We start from the raw sequence: 15,922 nt of genomic DNA, 5'->3' as shown, positions 1-15,922 counted from the left end.
CTGCCTTGTCTCTACTGTTCTGCCTTGCCGGTATTTGACCCTGTATTGTCTGACTATTCTTAATAAACTGCAAATGGATCCAAACACCTTCTGATGTGTCGTAACAAATACTTATGCAATGTACTTATTTCAGTTTTTTTTATTTGTAATAAATTTACGAAGTTGTGGCAATTCTGTTTTTGCTTTGTCAGTATGGTGTATGGAGTGTATACTGATGTGGGAAAAAAGTACTTTAAAGCAGTATAACATAAGGCAGCAACATAACAAAACGTGAAACAAAATGATTGTATTACATACAACAACAATAAAACAGTGCATTGACATAAAAAAGGAAATTTACTTTTGGTACTTAAGTACTTTTAAAAGCAAGTACTTCTGTACTTTTACTTGAGTAAAAATCTGTCTTTACAACTTTTACTTGTAATGGAGTAATATTTGACCAGCAGTATCTGTACTTTCACTCAAGTAATAGAGTTGAGTACTTTGTCCGCCTCTGCACATACACAACCTAAAATGAAAGCGCTTAAGTATAATACTTAATACAAAGTAAGCATACTTACACATGCAAACTGCAAACACATTTTGTTGAAGATATAGAGATTTAAAGTAAATGATAGGTAACAAAATGCTTACTGCAAGTCCTCTCTTTATAATGCAATTTTCAGGTCTCACTGTAATCATAATGTGGCATAATTGCAACATGTGATTCCTCCAGGTAAATTAAATGGTAAAGTTTGACAAAATATGATATTGAATGTTATCATAGTGACTTTATAATTTTTAGACATGAATACAAATGGCAGACCTGTAAATAGAGCTGTAGTAGTGAGCAGAATGAGCCAATTAATGTTCTTCTGCTGCCATCTAGTGGTTAAAATGGCAATTCCATAAATTTTGCAATTTAAATACTGTTTTTCACCTTTTTAACTGTTATAGAGGCAACCAATGTCTGAGCCCCATAAATTTTGCATTTTGCATGCTTGTCTACAATCATATTACACATGTGTTCACCTTTCATGAAGTTTAGAGCTTTCATTTAGGATTTATAGGGTTTTGGGTACACTATATCAAGGCCATATTATTAAATGGCCCTGTTGTAGCTGTCCAAATGCAAATGTTCAATATTTTTGGATAATTATTGACCTAGAGATTCTAAAGAGTTGTACTGCAGTGATTTTATTGGTTTTGAGTTTAAAGGGGTCCTATTATGCTTTTTCACTTTTTCAACTTTAGTTAGTCTGTAATGTTGCTGTTTGAGCATTAAAAAAAAAAGATCTGCAAAGTTACAAAGTCCAATTCAAAAGGAGATATTTTATTTAACAGAAATCACTTTTTAAAAACTACAACGAAAGACTTGTTTGGACTACAACGCATATTTTCGGGGATTTGTGATATCACAAATATGGACGAATGGGACGAGACCTGGTTGAGCTGCACTAGAGAAGGCAACGAGTGTTATAACTATGTCGGAGACACGCTAGCTTTCCCAAGGCAGACGAACTTAGAGTGGTTACAATCATCCGGGTTTAAATCGTGCTCAAATTGATTTGATATTGATGCAATATTTACACTGAAGCTGGCAGGCGGCATTTCCCGAGCAGGCACCGAGTGGTGCCAATCACAACACACACTGCTAACCAATCACAGCACATTTCGTATTTCATAAGGCGGGCCTTCATTTGATTCAAGAACTATTCAAGCCATTCATGCCAGACTGGGGAGAGAGGTGTTGTAATAATGTCTGCCTTGTCTCTACTGTTCTGCCTTGCCGGTATTTGACCCTGTATTGTCTGACTATTCTTAATAAACTGCAAATGGATCCAAACACCTTCTGATGTGTCGTAACAAATACTTATGCAATGTACTTATTTCAGTTTTTTTTATTTGTAATAAATTTACGAAGTTGTGGCAATTCTGTTTTTGCTTTGTCAGTATGGTGTATGGAGTGTATACTGATGTGGGAAAAAAGTACTTTAAAGCAGTATAACATAAGGCAGCAACATAACAAAACGTGAAACAAAATGATTGTATTACATACAACAACAATAAAACAGTGCATTGACATAAAAAAGGAAATTTACTTTTGGTACTTAAGTACTTTTAAAAGCAAGTACTTCTGTACTTTTACTTGAGTAAAAATCTGTCTTTACAACTTTTACTTGTAATGGAGTAATATTTGACCAGCAGTATCTGTACTTTCACTCAAGTAATAGAGTTGAGTACTTTGTCCGCCTCTGCACATACACAACCTAAAATGAAAGCGCTTAAGTATAATACTTAATACAAAGTAAGCAACCGTACACATGCAAACACATTTTGTTGAAGATATAGAGATTTAAAGTAAATGATAGGTAACAAAATGCTTACTGCAAGTCCTCTCTTTATAATGCAATTTTCAGGTCTCACTGTAATCATAATGTGGCATAATTGCAACATGTGATTCCTCCAGGTAAATTAAATGGTAAAGTTTGACAAAATATGATATTGAATGTTATCATAGTGACTTTATAATTTTTAGACATGAATACAAATGGCAGACCTGTAAATAGAGCTGTAGTAGTGAGCAGAATGAGCCAATTAATGTTCTTCTGCTGCCATCTAGTGGTTAAAATGGCAATTCCATAAATTTTGCAATTTAAATACTGTTTTTCACCTTTTTAACTGTTATAGAGGCAACCAATGTCTGAGCCCCATAAATTTTGCATTTTGCATGCTTGTCTACAATCATATTACACATGTGTTCACCTTTCATGAAGTTTAGAGCTTTCATTTAGGATTTATAGGGTTTTGGGTACACTATATCAAGGCCATATTATTAAATGGCCCTGTCCAAATGCAACAAATGCAAATGTTCAATATTTTTGGATAATTATTTACCTAGAGATTCTAAAGAGTTGTATTTTATTGGTTTTATTGGTTTTGAGTTTAAAGGGGTCCTATTATGCTTTTTCACTTTTTCAACTTTAGTTAGTCTGTAATGTTGCTGTTTGAGCATTAAAAAAAAAAGATCTGCAAAGTTACAAAGTCCAATTCAAAAGGAGATATTTTATTTAACAGAAATCACTTTTTAAAAACTACAACGAAAGACTTGTTTGGACTACAACGCATATGACGAATGACCTGGTTCCTGGTTGAGCTGCACTAGAGAAGGCAACGAGTGTTATAACTATGTCGGAGACACGCTAGAAGGCAGACGTGGCAGGCGGCATTTCCCGAGCAGGCACCGAGTGGTGCCAATCACAACACACACTGCTAACCAATCACAGCACATTTCGTATTTCATAAGGCGGGCCTTCATTTGATTCAAGAACTATTCAAGCCATTCATGCCAGACTGGGGAGAGAGGTGTTGTAATAATGTAAAATATGTGAAAAATAATGTGTTTTTCGAACAACTTAGTATGAGAGCCTGTTCTAGTACACCCCCAAAACAAAAGCAATACTTTGTAAAAGAGCATAATAGGACCCCTTTAAAACCTAGGACTAGTTTACAAAAGTTTTTTTTTTAAATAATCTCAAATATTTAATGAACCGTTTGATTGACAGCATTGGTCCCAGAGGCAAAGTTGTTCAGAATGAGGAGATCTATCATATGATATGAAGATCTAGTATATGTGTGAATATATGAACTTTTTATTACAATTTAAGGTAATTTACAATTGAAATATTGTGTTTTTGAAGATTTTTTACTGTTATAGTGCCACCTATGGTCCGATATCCATGAAACTTTGCATGCTTGTTAAAAGTCATCTGACACATGTTTTCAACAAGTTTCGTAAAGAGTTTTCGTTTAGGTTTTATAGGCTTTTGGGTATTTTTGGCTACGCCCCTTTTCTAAATGAACCTGTTATAGCTAACCACAGGACAAAATTCAACATTTTTTTTTTTTTTTGATAATTATTGATCTAGATTGTCCAGAGAATATTACTGCAGTGGTTTGATCGAGACTGAGCAAAAAAACCTAGGACTAGTTTGCAAAAGTAGGTTTTTAACATATTTGTGAATATTTAATGAACAATTTGACTGACAGCAATAGTTCTTGAGGCAAAGTTGCGCATTATGAGGAGATCTATCAAATGATATGCATATTGTGTGGATGTGTGAAACACCATGTAATTACAGAGCCATAAAACTCGCTAGCGCCAACTAGTGACTGATTTCTTTCAAAATTCTTTCAGACCTTTAGGGCCATGAGTCAAACATGCCCACCGAGTTTCGTTCCGATCAGCCTCCGTTAACCTTGTCTAATAGGTGCTCAAAATTAATTGGTCGATGGCGACCATGTTTTTTGAGATACACAAATGTCCTCATAGACCCTTATGGCACATTGGACAAAGACACTGCATACCACTTTTCAGGTCAATTGGACTAACGCTTGCATAGTTATAGCTGTTTTTATGTTTTTTTTTCTGTCTTATAGTGTCACCAAGTGGCAGAGCTGCGCATTTTTTTTTTATTTGACCACAGATTGAGCTCTTACACATGTGTACCAAGTTTGTTGAAGATATATCATTCCGTTCATGAGTTATAACCTTTTTAGTAAAAATGGCCCCTCCCCTTACGAACGTTTTGGCGCCCCTATGCGACAGTGAGTCGAAATTTCAATTATTATTATTTTTTTTTTATATTGGTCATCATTGGTCATGATATTGGATATTATTGATATTCACTGTCCAGAGAATATATCTGCAGTTGTTTGGTTCCGATCGGGCGAAAACCGTAGGACTAGTTCGCAAAAGACGAACAAATTTCAAAATAGCGGGAACATTTGCATACCGGAAATGAAATCGGAGATAGACTTTTTGTTTTGATTGAGCCAAGGATTCCAATGATATAAGATACTCGAGTCTACGATAAACGGTCTAGGAGTTATGAGTGATTTCGCATTTTTGATTGCTGTAGCGCCCCCCATTGGCCAATTGGGGCGAGTCATTGGGTCTGAGTAGCGAGCATGACTACTACCATCTGACCAAGTTTCAGCTCTTTAGGCCTTACAGTTTGGGCTGCACGATCAGTTTTACCGGAGAAGAATAATAATAAAAATCGTAACAATTACAATAGGGTTTCAGCACTATGTGCTTGAACCCCTAATTATTCAAATGATCACTTATAAGACAGTACTTGTTGCCATCTTGCATATGTAATCTGCAAACAAGATTTGACAAGCTGTAAATAAAGAAATATTGCAGATTTACAGATGAGTAAGCTCTGCTAAAGAAATCTGCCTTTTATGTGCACATCCAATTGAGTGTCATGCACACAAATTGCTGAACCCAATGCTTTAACACATTAATTTTTTCCCTTAAAAAGCAACTTAATGATTTAACACATTGGCTACAAGAATTGAGGTTGATCACGACTGACAGCTACTCATATTTGTTTCAACTGAGTTAGTAGGAATGCTTCATCGCCATGGCAAGTCATTTTACATAAGGGTTTGTTTGAATATCATTAAAGACTACATCCGCACATTTAGATAATAGTAGGTGTGTGTATTACATTTTCTTGACCCAACACTACTAGTACAACATCTGTTGTTTTCACAATGAAGCTTAATTAATGTTAAATCACTTGTGAGTGTCGGCTGACTTAATCCTCTGTATAATAACATACGATGTTATGACTATCTGTGACATGCTGCAATATATAGTACATAAAGACAGAGTGAAGCTTATTGGCTCTGTTCAACACCGTGTGGGCCACAGCAGTCTGTCTTGCTGTAAAGCCACTGAAAATGAACTCATTAAAGAAGAGATTAGAGAGGGGGAGAGGACTAGAGGGGGTGAGCTGAGATAACGGACTATGGGCAACTAATAGAGGAACAAAATGAATGGCTGAAAGCTGAGGACAACAGAAGAGTTAAAGTTCAAAGGGAGTGAACGACAAAACGGATAACAACAATTTAATGAAAGCTAGGAGGAAGACACAATCTATGCTATCATGAGCGTCAAAGTGCACATTTTGGATTCAACTAAACAAGAGCAGACAAAAAAACAGTGAAATTTACAGTAAAAACGAATGCCGTCATTGCCAGAATTTCACTAAAAATAATAATAAATAAATAAATAAGACAGCAAAAGAACCAACCTACTTATTCAAATCTGTTTAGTACCTGTGTAATACACTCATAACCACCAAAAAACACATTCATTTAACAACATAAGATGTAACAAAACATAACCACACAGCTGAAAACACAGAAAAATAAAATAACTCAATGAAAGTGAATTCCCAAGGGAATTATGTGAATGTCAAATTATGTAAAATTAATTATAAGATTATTATAAGAATTATAAGTAAGTTATAAGATTATAAGACACTTCCAAAATTACATTAAATGCCCCCATTAGATTTATTACAGTTTTTCACCCTGTACAGTAAGGGAATTTATCGCTAACTAATCGACAGGATTTATTGTGGCATTTTTACAGTCTTTCAATTCAATACAAATTTATTAAGCACTTTTCTCAGTACATATTGTTTCGAATCAGCTTTACAGAATATCAATGTTTCTAAATTACAATTAGGAGTGATCTGTTATCAGAGGTGACTGTTTAATGTCCATATGGCATAAATATACAGTTCTAAGTTAATACAAGTCATGATGTCAGATGCCATGCATTTATTTAAGCAGAAAGAATGAACACATTAAAGGAATGATTAAATGATGTGATTATAATGATTACAATATGAGTAAGATTTGACAGGTTTTATGTTGATTCAGAGTGGGCATCATCTGAAGTTCTTGCAGGGGTTGTCATCTTCTCTTCACAGGTGTTGTGGTCATCTTCATAAGAGGCTGGATCCTACCAAACTGTAGTTGGTAAATCCAGTCATTTTTTACAGTGTGGTGATAGAAAACAAGCATTACTCATTCAGTCACACTACAGATTCAAATAATCTCTACACATCGTCAGTGCAGAGAAAACTTCATTAGAAAGAACACCACTCATTTGGCCAACTGCTGCCCTTGTGGCACCACCACAGATGTCACATGACCAAGACAACTGTGTGGTTCTGGACTGATACAAGAAGCTGGCAAGGAAAAAGTGTCTTCAATCAAGTATGTGGGCCAGCTAGAAGACGTGTGAATATGTCACCTAAAATGTCATGGGTGCTTTCTGATCTTGCTGGTGGATGGAAGCAGAGCAGGCAGCAAACATACTATATGACAACTTTTCAATCTATTGCAATCACTGCCTACCTGGTGCCCTGCCAGTGGAAAATGCAAGTGCATCATCTATAATAAAATCAGTTTTTCAGCTAGAGATGTTGTTTGCAGCACGACTAGAACCACTAGAACCATCCTGGTTATTTCAGGCATCAGAAAAACATTTTGTGACTAGTTTGTATTCCTGTTTTTGTAATATGACATTTCTTGGAGAAAAACAGCTTTAATAAAGCAGCCAAAATATTATTTGACTAAGTCTGTTTTATTAGAATTTCACACCTCAATAGTATGATATCTTCCTGGCTATTGTTGAGCTGTTAAAACAGCTATGTATCAGTTAGGACTAATGAAGCACTCTAACTGTAGAGAAACCGTGGGCTATAAAGATATCAAGATCAGATGTGTTGTGGCATAATAGTTAATGCTTAGGGATAATAGCAATAATTTTACTGGTTTAATCCCAGCAAGGAACCAAAAGCTATTACTGTGCTGCTGAGCAAGGCACTTACAGGTTTCTCCAGGTTGTTCCTGTAATACGTCAGTTTGGATAGAAGTGTCTGTAAAACACTTATTTTTATATCTTACATTAACCCTAATCACAAAAGTGACATTTTAGGAACAGAACTGTATCCAGATATGTTTACAAGTGTCTGATGTAGAATTCAAGTCAAGTCTCAAGACTTTGAAGGACAAGCAGGGTTTCAAATGCCCTTTTATATACACAGGGAGTTAAAAAATCTAAATAAATAAATACATAAAATAACAGCAATTTGAACCTTTAATTTGGAGTCCAATTTAAATCTAAAATGAATTGTTGAAGAGAAAAAAAGATTAATTTGTTTGTGACATGCACTACCGTTCAAAAGTTTGGTGTCAATTTTATTTTATTTTATTTTTAAGATGTGTCTTATGCTCAGGAGAGTTGCATTTATTTGAGTTGTGCTGTTTATTTTTTATTTATTTTTTTTTTTGTGTGTGAAAACTGATGCATTTGAATAGAAAGTTTGAAAGGACAGCATTTATTTGTAGAAATCTTGTAACAATATTAATGATTTTTTTAAAAAGAATATATATGTGTGTGTGTGTGTGTGTGTGTGTTTGTGTGTGTCTGTAACTGAAGTGTAACTGAACTTCAGTATCAAACTAAAATGTTCATCTCCGATTGTACCACTACATTATGAGTCTGGAATCATCTCTTGAGAAATGTATGGCAAATGTAGTTTTTCTTTTTCTTTTTTCAACAAAAAGAAATAATGCAGCTGTTATTGCCATCTATTTTTAAGGTCAGGTTTTTCAAGTCTGGGCAAAAAGACATAGTATATAGTCCTACCCCAAGAAAGCAAACAATGAAAACAGCAATCAGGCAGGATGAATCTCAGAAGGGTTGGAAGTGTTAGAGTGCCGCTGGCACTGCTCTCTGACTCATCTGCAGGCTTGTAATCTCAGCCACTCCCAGGGCTCTTTACAGCTCTGCCTGCTTGTGTTCTCCCAGACCAGCTCCACCAGGGAGCAAAGAGGTGCCACACAAATTATTAGCAATGATTTACCGGAGCCTCTCCGACTGTGTTATCAGGCCTCGGACACACAAAGGGGGAAAGGCACTTAAAGTGACTACAAAAATAAATGTGATTCTCAGTCTCACTCCAGATGCTGATAAAACTTTTGTTTCTTGACATCTTAATTTTTAACTGCCTTTCTGTTCATCTTTCCATTACATGTACATCTATTCATTCAGCAGGCTCTGTCTTACAAAAATACACATAAATATAGCTGCAGAAACTGCAGGGCCAAGCAGTGAAATGGCACACACATCTTAAGGTTAAGAGTTTTTCTGACAGAACTCCTGGTGACATTTAATAAAATTAGTTGAAAATGCTGAATAGATTTACTATTATTTATACCTTTTGACCAATAAATAAATAAATAAATAAATAAGGAAAATGTGTTGGACTTGGATGAGTTTTTTTTTTTTTTTTCAGGTCTTTACTTGAGGAGATTTCTGAAGTGAGATTTCCTACAATAATAAAATGTTACTGGTGTTGGGCAGCCTACTGTGATTGGAAGATTATTCCTTTCCAATACTGGAAGGTCAGGAGAGAAAAGTTGCTTAATCTATCTGCACACACAGCAGCACACGCAAGCTTCCAACATCTCTGACCTTTTCAAATTACTGAGCAAGTGGCACATTTCACATTCAGCTGCTTCCTGTTTTCAGAAAAGCAATAAAATCATTACAGAATTTCTGCACAGTGTGATAGTTTTCCTTTCCTCTTCCTCCCATTCTCTTTTCCTCAGTCTCTCTCCCTGAAACCGCCTGAATGTTTCAGTCCGGTTCTCTCATTACCGCCTCACAAAAACATCTGTGTTCAGTGACATAACTCATAACCCATGTGGACAAAAAGCATGACACCTTTTGAAGAAAACAGACAGCCCAGTGTTACATAAAATGTGTGGGAAAGTGTTTAAAAATGCTTAAATTCACACTTTTTGTGCACAATCTGGTATCATTGCCTCTCTGGTACCAATACAATTGCTTGAAAGTTTCCTTTGGCCAGATGTTTTGGTAACCAGCACTGTCTACCAAGCCTTGGTGCTGCTCAGAATGTGCGTGTGTTTTTGTAAAGAGTGATTCTGACGTGACCTGAATCACCAACCGGGTTATTTATTCCCCTCAAACACACACACTCAGCTGTGACTAATCACTGCAGAGTAAACCACCGCCAGTGCCAGCACAAAACTACATCCTCCTGAGAGCCAAGGCACATTAAATGGGCAGTCACCACAAAATATAGAGGTTAGATGGTAAATATATACTATAAACAGCTCAATCTGAGCCATGTACTGTAGCCACTTTTCTCAAAGATTCACATTCGCAAAATTAAACTCAGAAAACAACTTCAGAAAACATTATACACACGCTCCCCTATAGATTCAGGAATGGGCTGGAAACACCAAACACCAGCACTGCACATTTATAAACTAGCAGCCCTGATAAACAAGAAATCTATGGTCTGTAAAGATCAGACATCTCATCTCATCGGAGTCAACAGCAAACACACGCAGAACATAAAGGATGAGCTTAATTACAGTCAGAGGTTAGTACTGACTAAGAGAAAACATTTGGCCACTGGCCAAACTGTATTTCAGTACTGAATGACTCTTAATGATCACCAACGCAATTGCAGATCTATAATGGAGACCATTAAGTCCAAAAAAGGAAATTTCAGTCATTATTTATTCACCCTCATGTCATTCCAAAACTGTAGCCTATGAATTTGTTATGTGGAATAAAAAAGAAGATATTTTGAAGAAGTTTTTTTTTTGGGGGGGGAAAATGTGTCTAATGCCAAATTTATAATGCAAAGGTGGTACAGAAGTTTCTTTACACAGACTGTAATTACAACTGTACTGTATATTTTGATAGTAGGGGCTGAGGTGGTTCAAAACATAATTTAGTCTGGCTATTATGTGGCATTGTGTCTTTACACAGAATTTTGAGCAGGCACAGAGGAGCCTTAACTTGGCTGTGTAAAGATGCCTTTATATGTACCATGAGAAAAGAAAGTCACACTGATTTGGAATGACATGAGACAGAATTGATGTTTTTAGGTGAACTTTCCCTTTAAATACCAGTTCAAAGTCTATACACGTAATGTGTCTCTATCTGCACATTTGAAACTGTGTGGAAAAAATAAAAGATATATGCACTAAACATCTGACATATGAGGAATTGTAATTACACAAACGGCTCTTTATATGAGCTTGACTGCAGTTCTAGTGCTTGTTGTAACTTTTTGCACTATGCACATCTGTACCATTTAAAGTTTCTGCATGCATACGGTAGAAGGACATTCATTATTTGGAAACACCTGCTCAAATTTTAAATCCTTATTCTTGGCCAGTCCTCCATTTAACCTAAACATTAACATCAATAGCAAAGCTCCTTCGAGATTTCATTGTACTTCGTCAATTTGTCTGGTCTATAAAGGCTTGTTCCTTATTTATCCTTGCCTAATAGCAGTGATTTTGACTTTCAGTCCACTGTTGCATGCTCACACATCTGCCATTAGTCATTCAAATCCGTGCCTATTCAATTGGCAATTAAGATTCTAGTTGCACAGCTTTTTAAGAAGGACAACATGTTGGTTTTCTTGTTTCTTCTGGGCAGCAGGTCATTTATGTTATTTACTTTGCACCTGCAACACAAAAACCTCTTTGGTCTCCTAGGGCATGTGCACATGGCAAATATTTAAGTGTGTGTGTGATGCCAGTAGGGAGCACTAACAAGGTGATAGCAAAGCTCAAATTGCCTCATGCACACACAGCTAAACAAAATTTGAAGCCAAGGTGCTTGGACTAAGGCTAAAGTTACAGGGTTGTTTAACAACAATAAACTGCTTAAATATATTCATATTTGCCACATGATATTCACAGAGCACAATATACAGAAATGCAATGGCTTATACTTGCCTGAGAAATCCAATGCACAATTACCATAAGCATTTAAATGTAACATGCCATGGCAAAATACTGTTCTCATTATCAACTCTCATTCGTACTGTGAGACATGTCAACTCCTATTCAATCACACTTATTCTTTGAGTGCAGCATTAATGCAATAATTTGAAAGCTCCAGAAATAAATTGAAATGATGTATCCTAGTGGTGTTTAGCAGAATGAGACTGGACCTCAGGGGTAACAAAAGGGCATGTAGCGCTGCAAGTCAGCACCTAATCAGATGGAGGTAATAGCTTGGAATGATTGACGTTGTGGTAAAATACTCCTGTGCATTTCCTTTTTCCCAAAACTTGCCCTGTAATGAGATGAATGACAATATATTTGATTTAACTTGAGTTATAAACGCCTTGGCTTTTCCCAGAAAACCTGTCTCATACCACTGAAGACCACAGTTTTCAGAATGGTTTAAATTATTGGTGCTTTCTTTTCTTTCTTTCTTTCTTTCTTTCTTTCATTGCATGTTGCCATGGCAATTGTTGACTGTAATCGTATACTCGCTGCTCTTTGTGCAGCTGGTGGTTGGGGTCATGAGTGTAAGATTTACAAAAACATTTAAAAAACCTGATTTTTTCACAATTTGTTGCTTGCATTGCAATTAAAGTAACATACTGAACAAATCATCAAGTTGTACATTTATTCATTTTATTTGCATTACATAAAAACTGCATGTAGTCAACACTAAGTGCTTCTCACTAGTGTGAGTGCCATTCATACACTGTGCAACATGTTTACCAACAGTGACATATGTATGCACTGTCTGCTTTTGCGGCAACGTGACCAGATAACCCCTGTGAAGAAGTACAGAAAAAACAACAGTGAAAAGTTGGAATATTTCTAATGATGTCATTAGACATTCAGCAGGGAGCCAATCAATCAGGGGGTTATTAGTGCTAACTAAAGGAAGGCACGCACACCATTAGTCAACGGGCATCATTTTCAGCTGTGCACTAAATGGACACGGGGGGAGATGGATCGCTGTGGGTTTGGTGCCACCAGTGCAAACGTGTGTGTCTTCAGGAGGAGGGCATGCCAGATGGCTAATATGCCAAATCAGCAGGAATGTCACAGTGTAATCTTTGCCTGTCAACAACCCAAAACAAGACAGGGAACTCTTAATGACAAACAATAATGTTTATCTAAGTTACAGCTAATGTGGCTTTCAGCAATTCAGACCTTATTTAAATTTTGAATGAAGTCTTACGAATGTGTTAACGGAAAAGTTTTTGCCCATTGTTACGAATAGATAAAACAGTTATCAGAAGAACCTTAATGAAATTTGCAAATATTTTCACTATTGCTTTGGTTGTAGTCTAAGACACTTAATATTCAGTAATATCGTTGATTTGATGGTATTGACACTATCGGATTAGAAAAAAAAACCTGAACTGAATTAAGCTGAATAATAATTAAATTTGTCCATAATTCATGAATTTTGCAACATTGCCAGCTGCTTTATAGCAGAAATTGGATTTGCCTCATTTTTGAAGTTTGCATGGTCACACTTTATTTTTAAGGTCCAATTCTTGCTATGAACAAACCATTAACTATGGCTTTTGCCTCAATAAACTCCTAATTTGCTGCTTATCAATAGTCAGTAAGGTAGTTGTTAAATTTAGGTATTGGGTAGGATTAGGGATGTAGAATCTGGTCATGCAGAATATGTGCTTTATAAGCACTAATAAACAGCCAATATGTTAACAATAGGCATGCTAATAAGCAACTAGTTAATAGTGAGAACTGGTCCCTATACTAAAGTGTTACCATTTGCATCATTGATTTTGTTACTTTCCTGTTTAATACTGTGAAGCTGCTTGGAAACAATCTCTATTGTATAACGTTTTTTTTTTTTTTTAATTAAGTATAACTTGACTTGCTCTAAAATTGGAAAAATCGCAGTAGTACAATCTTGTATTTGCTTGCTGCTGTTTTATTAATAGTGACCTTACATATTCTCAGCTCAACAATGAGGTTAATAGGTTTGAGTTTGTTATGACAGAACATAATTCAATCTCTCAGTAGACACTGCAATACGATGTCAATTGAACTCTACACTCTATGTAAATTTGTTCAACCAAACCACAGAAAATAACTAATTTAAAAGCTTCATTTGAAAAGTTGAACATCCATATTTTAAATTGCACAAAGCCTTAGAGCAGTTGAGCTCAGGATTCTTCACAGTAGTAAAAAGAAACACCACAGAAGAAGAATATATATCAGAAACAAAGGACATCAGAATAATATGCAGTTGGATATGGTAATTTAGACAAATTCTATCTTGTCAGGTCTGCTCCTAGTATTTCATTTCATTTCCTGCTCAAAATGCACCTAACATCATGTTGAGGAATAGCTCAACAAGAGCACAAATGGCTTCTTCAAATAAAATATTTATACCTAGCATGCAATCAAGTCCAGAGCAAGCAGTGGCAGCTGAAACAATACAACCGGTTTTAATCCCCAGGGTGAAGATTCACAACGACTCCCATGTTTCTATCATGCAGAGTTGTGTCAAGATTGAACCAGGACTGATGGAGAGGAAAGAGCGATGACATGGGAGGTACAAAAGGAATGAGTGAGATCAAAAGCACAGAGAGACTAGGGAGGAAGGCAGCAGGTGAAATGTTTTCCAGTTGTTTCCCTAAGGAACCCATCCAGCCTCCACACTGATGGGATTAACGGACATCTGTGTTAATGTTAAGACACTCACCCTCATGCAGCAGCCCAAGAAAAAAACATAGCCATGAATAAAAGATGAGCTCACATTATTCTAGCAGTACTTGAATTGACTGGAACAGATTTTCAATTTGCATTTTGCTAAGAAACCTGTGAGCATCAGCCGCTCATTTGGCAGAAGCATATATTTTTGACAATCTTGGTTTGAAGTGTTTCAGGATCCTATTGTAGAAGAGTAAAAGCTGTGACTGGAGATGTAAGATAACCAGGATTTAAAGTAGGCTAAAACAATATACACATGTATAATTGATTTTGTTTCCATGTATATGCAGTATACTGTAAATCACAACCATATTAGAGTTTCAACATTTATTTTTAAAAATGTGTGCGTGTGTGTGTGTGTGTGTGTGTGTGTGTGTGTTGCTTCTTATCGATCATGAATTGTATAGATAACACATAATAATGTGAGTTATGTTCAGGTTAAACATGTTTATCTTAATCACCTTTTTAAAAATGTGTGTGTGTGTGTGTGTGTGTGTGTGTGTGTGTGTGTGTGTGTATACTGCTCGGGATGTAGAATATGGTCATGCAGAATATGTGCTTTATAAGTACTAATAAATAGCCAATATGTTAATAATAGGCATGCTAATAAGCAACTACAGTAGTTAAAACCTCTTAAACTCTGCGGACCCGGATACGGGTCCAAAATCGCGTTAAAAATGTGTATGCTTCATTTACATAGCCTTCCTTATATGGTATCAGCCCATATATGGTTTCATTTCAAAGCTTGGAGTGTCTTCTTTACAAAGAATACCATTCCTTTTGGTTTTTATATTCATAAAGCAGTAAAATTAAGCTTAGAAATGTATTCGTCCCACACACGATTTTCCGCCTAACCACTACGAAATTTTTTTACGAAGAATGTGTATTTTATATATTTTTCACAAAAAAGTCAAGTCATATATCACAAGAAAGCTCTCATTCTCAGAAATTTGACGATGTATATTATTTCATTGTGTGACAATCATAGATCGAATTATCTTCACTTGAATTGCGGGGGGAAAAAAGTGGATTTTTTTATGTGTAACATTCCTACTCGTAGCACTGCTTCAGTTAGCCGCAAACAGCCACAAATATCTATATACTCTATACTATCTTTTATATTAGGAACTCTTCTTTCAAACAAGACCATTTTCACGTTTCTGCGTGGTTCCATCGGTGAGATATTCGCGTTCTGTCCAGGTAATTGAATCCAGCGCGTCTGGAAATAATGGCTTTCTATCTCATTCTAGCGCACAGGCAGCGCGTCTGATGTTATAGATATCTGCGGTCGGTTCTGGGCTGCAATTGGTCAGATTACATGTCACTCAGATCGGCCATTACAGACTTTGTGAACTCTGACACCGCTGCGTCACCAGAGTGGGCGAGAGAGGGGGGTCTCCATCCGGTCGGCCAGCCAGTGGTTTGTTGGCTGTTGTAGTTCGTGGACGCGAGAATTGGAGGCTTTTCTCCGCACGGAAGAGTTGTAGCGAACGCGACTCGGATCATATCAGTCTATGATTAT

The 15,922-nt window shown here is 36.3% G+C and overlaps 1 protein-coding gene and 1 long non-coding RNA gene across 4 annotated transcripts in view; both read right to left on the bottom strand.

Annotated features, from left to right (window-relative positions):
* Positions 1 to 15,922, bottom strand: part of LOC107654528 (acid-sensing ion channel 2-like) — a 359,561-nt gene that overhangs the window by 145,527 nt on the left and 198,112 nt on the right. The gene's annotated exons all lie outside the window — the stretch shown is intronic.
* LOC107654529 (uncharacterized) overlaps positions 12,611 to 15,922 on the bottom strand; it is a 70,885-nt gene continuing 67,573 nt past the window's right edge. Inside the window, exon 3 of the long non-coding RNA XR_001630346.1 lies at positions 12,611 to 12,768. This is a non-coding gene — a long non-coding RNA (uncharacterized LOC107654529). The remainder of the gene's footprint in view (positions 12,769 to 15,922) is intronic.

The sequence above is a fragment of the Sinocyclocheilus anshuiensis genome, unplaced genomic scaffold (genome assembly GCF_001515605.1).
Source record: "Sinocyclocheilus anshuiensis isolate Anshui unplaced genomic scaffold, SAMN03320099.WGS_v1.1 scaffold419, whole genome shotgun sequence".
Classification (NCBI taxonomy): Eukaryota; Metazoa; Chordata; class Actinopteri; order Cypriniformes; family Cyprinidae; genus Sinocyclocheilus; species Sinocyclocheilus anshuiensis.
The sequence above is the reverse complement of the archived record's forward strand: the minus strand, read 5'-3'. Positions and strand labels throughout refer to the sequence as shown.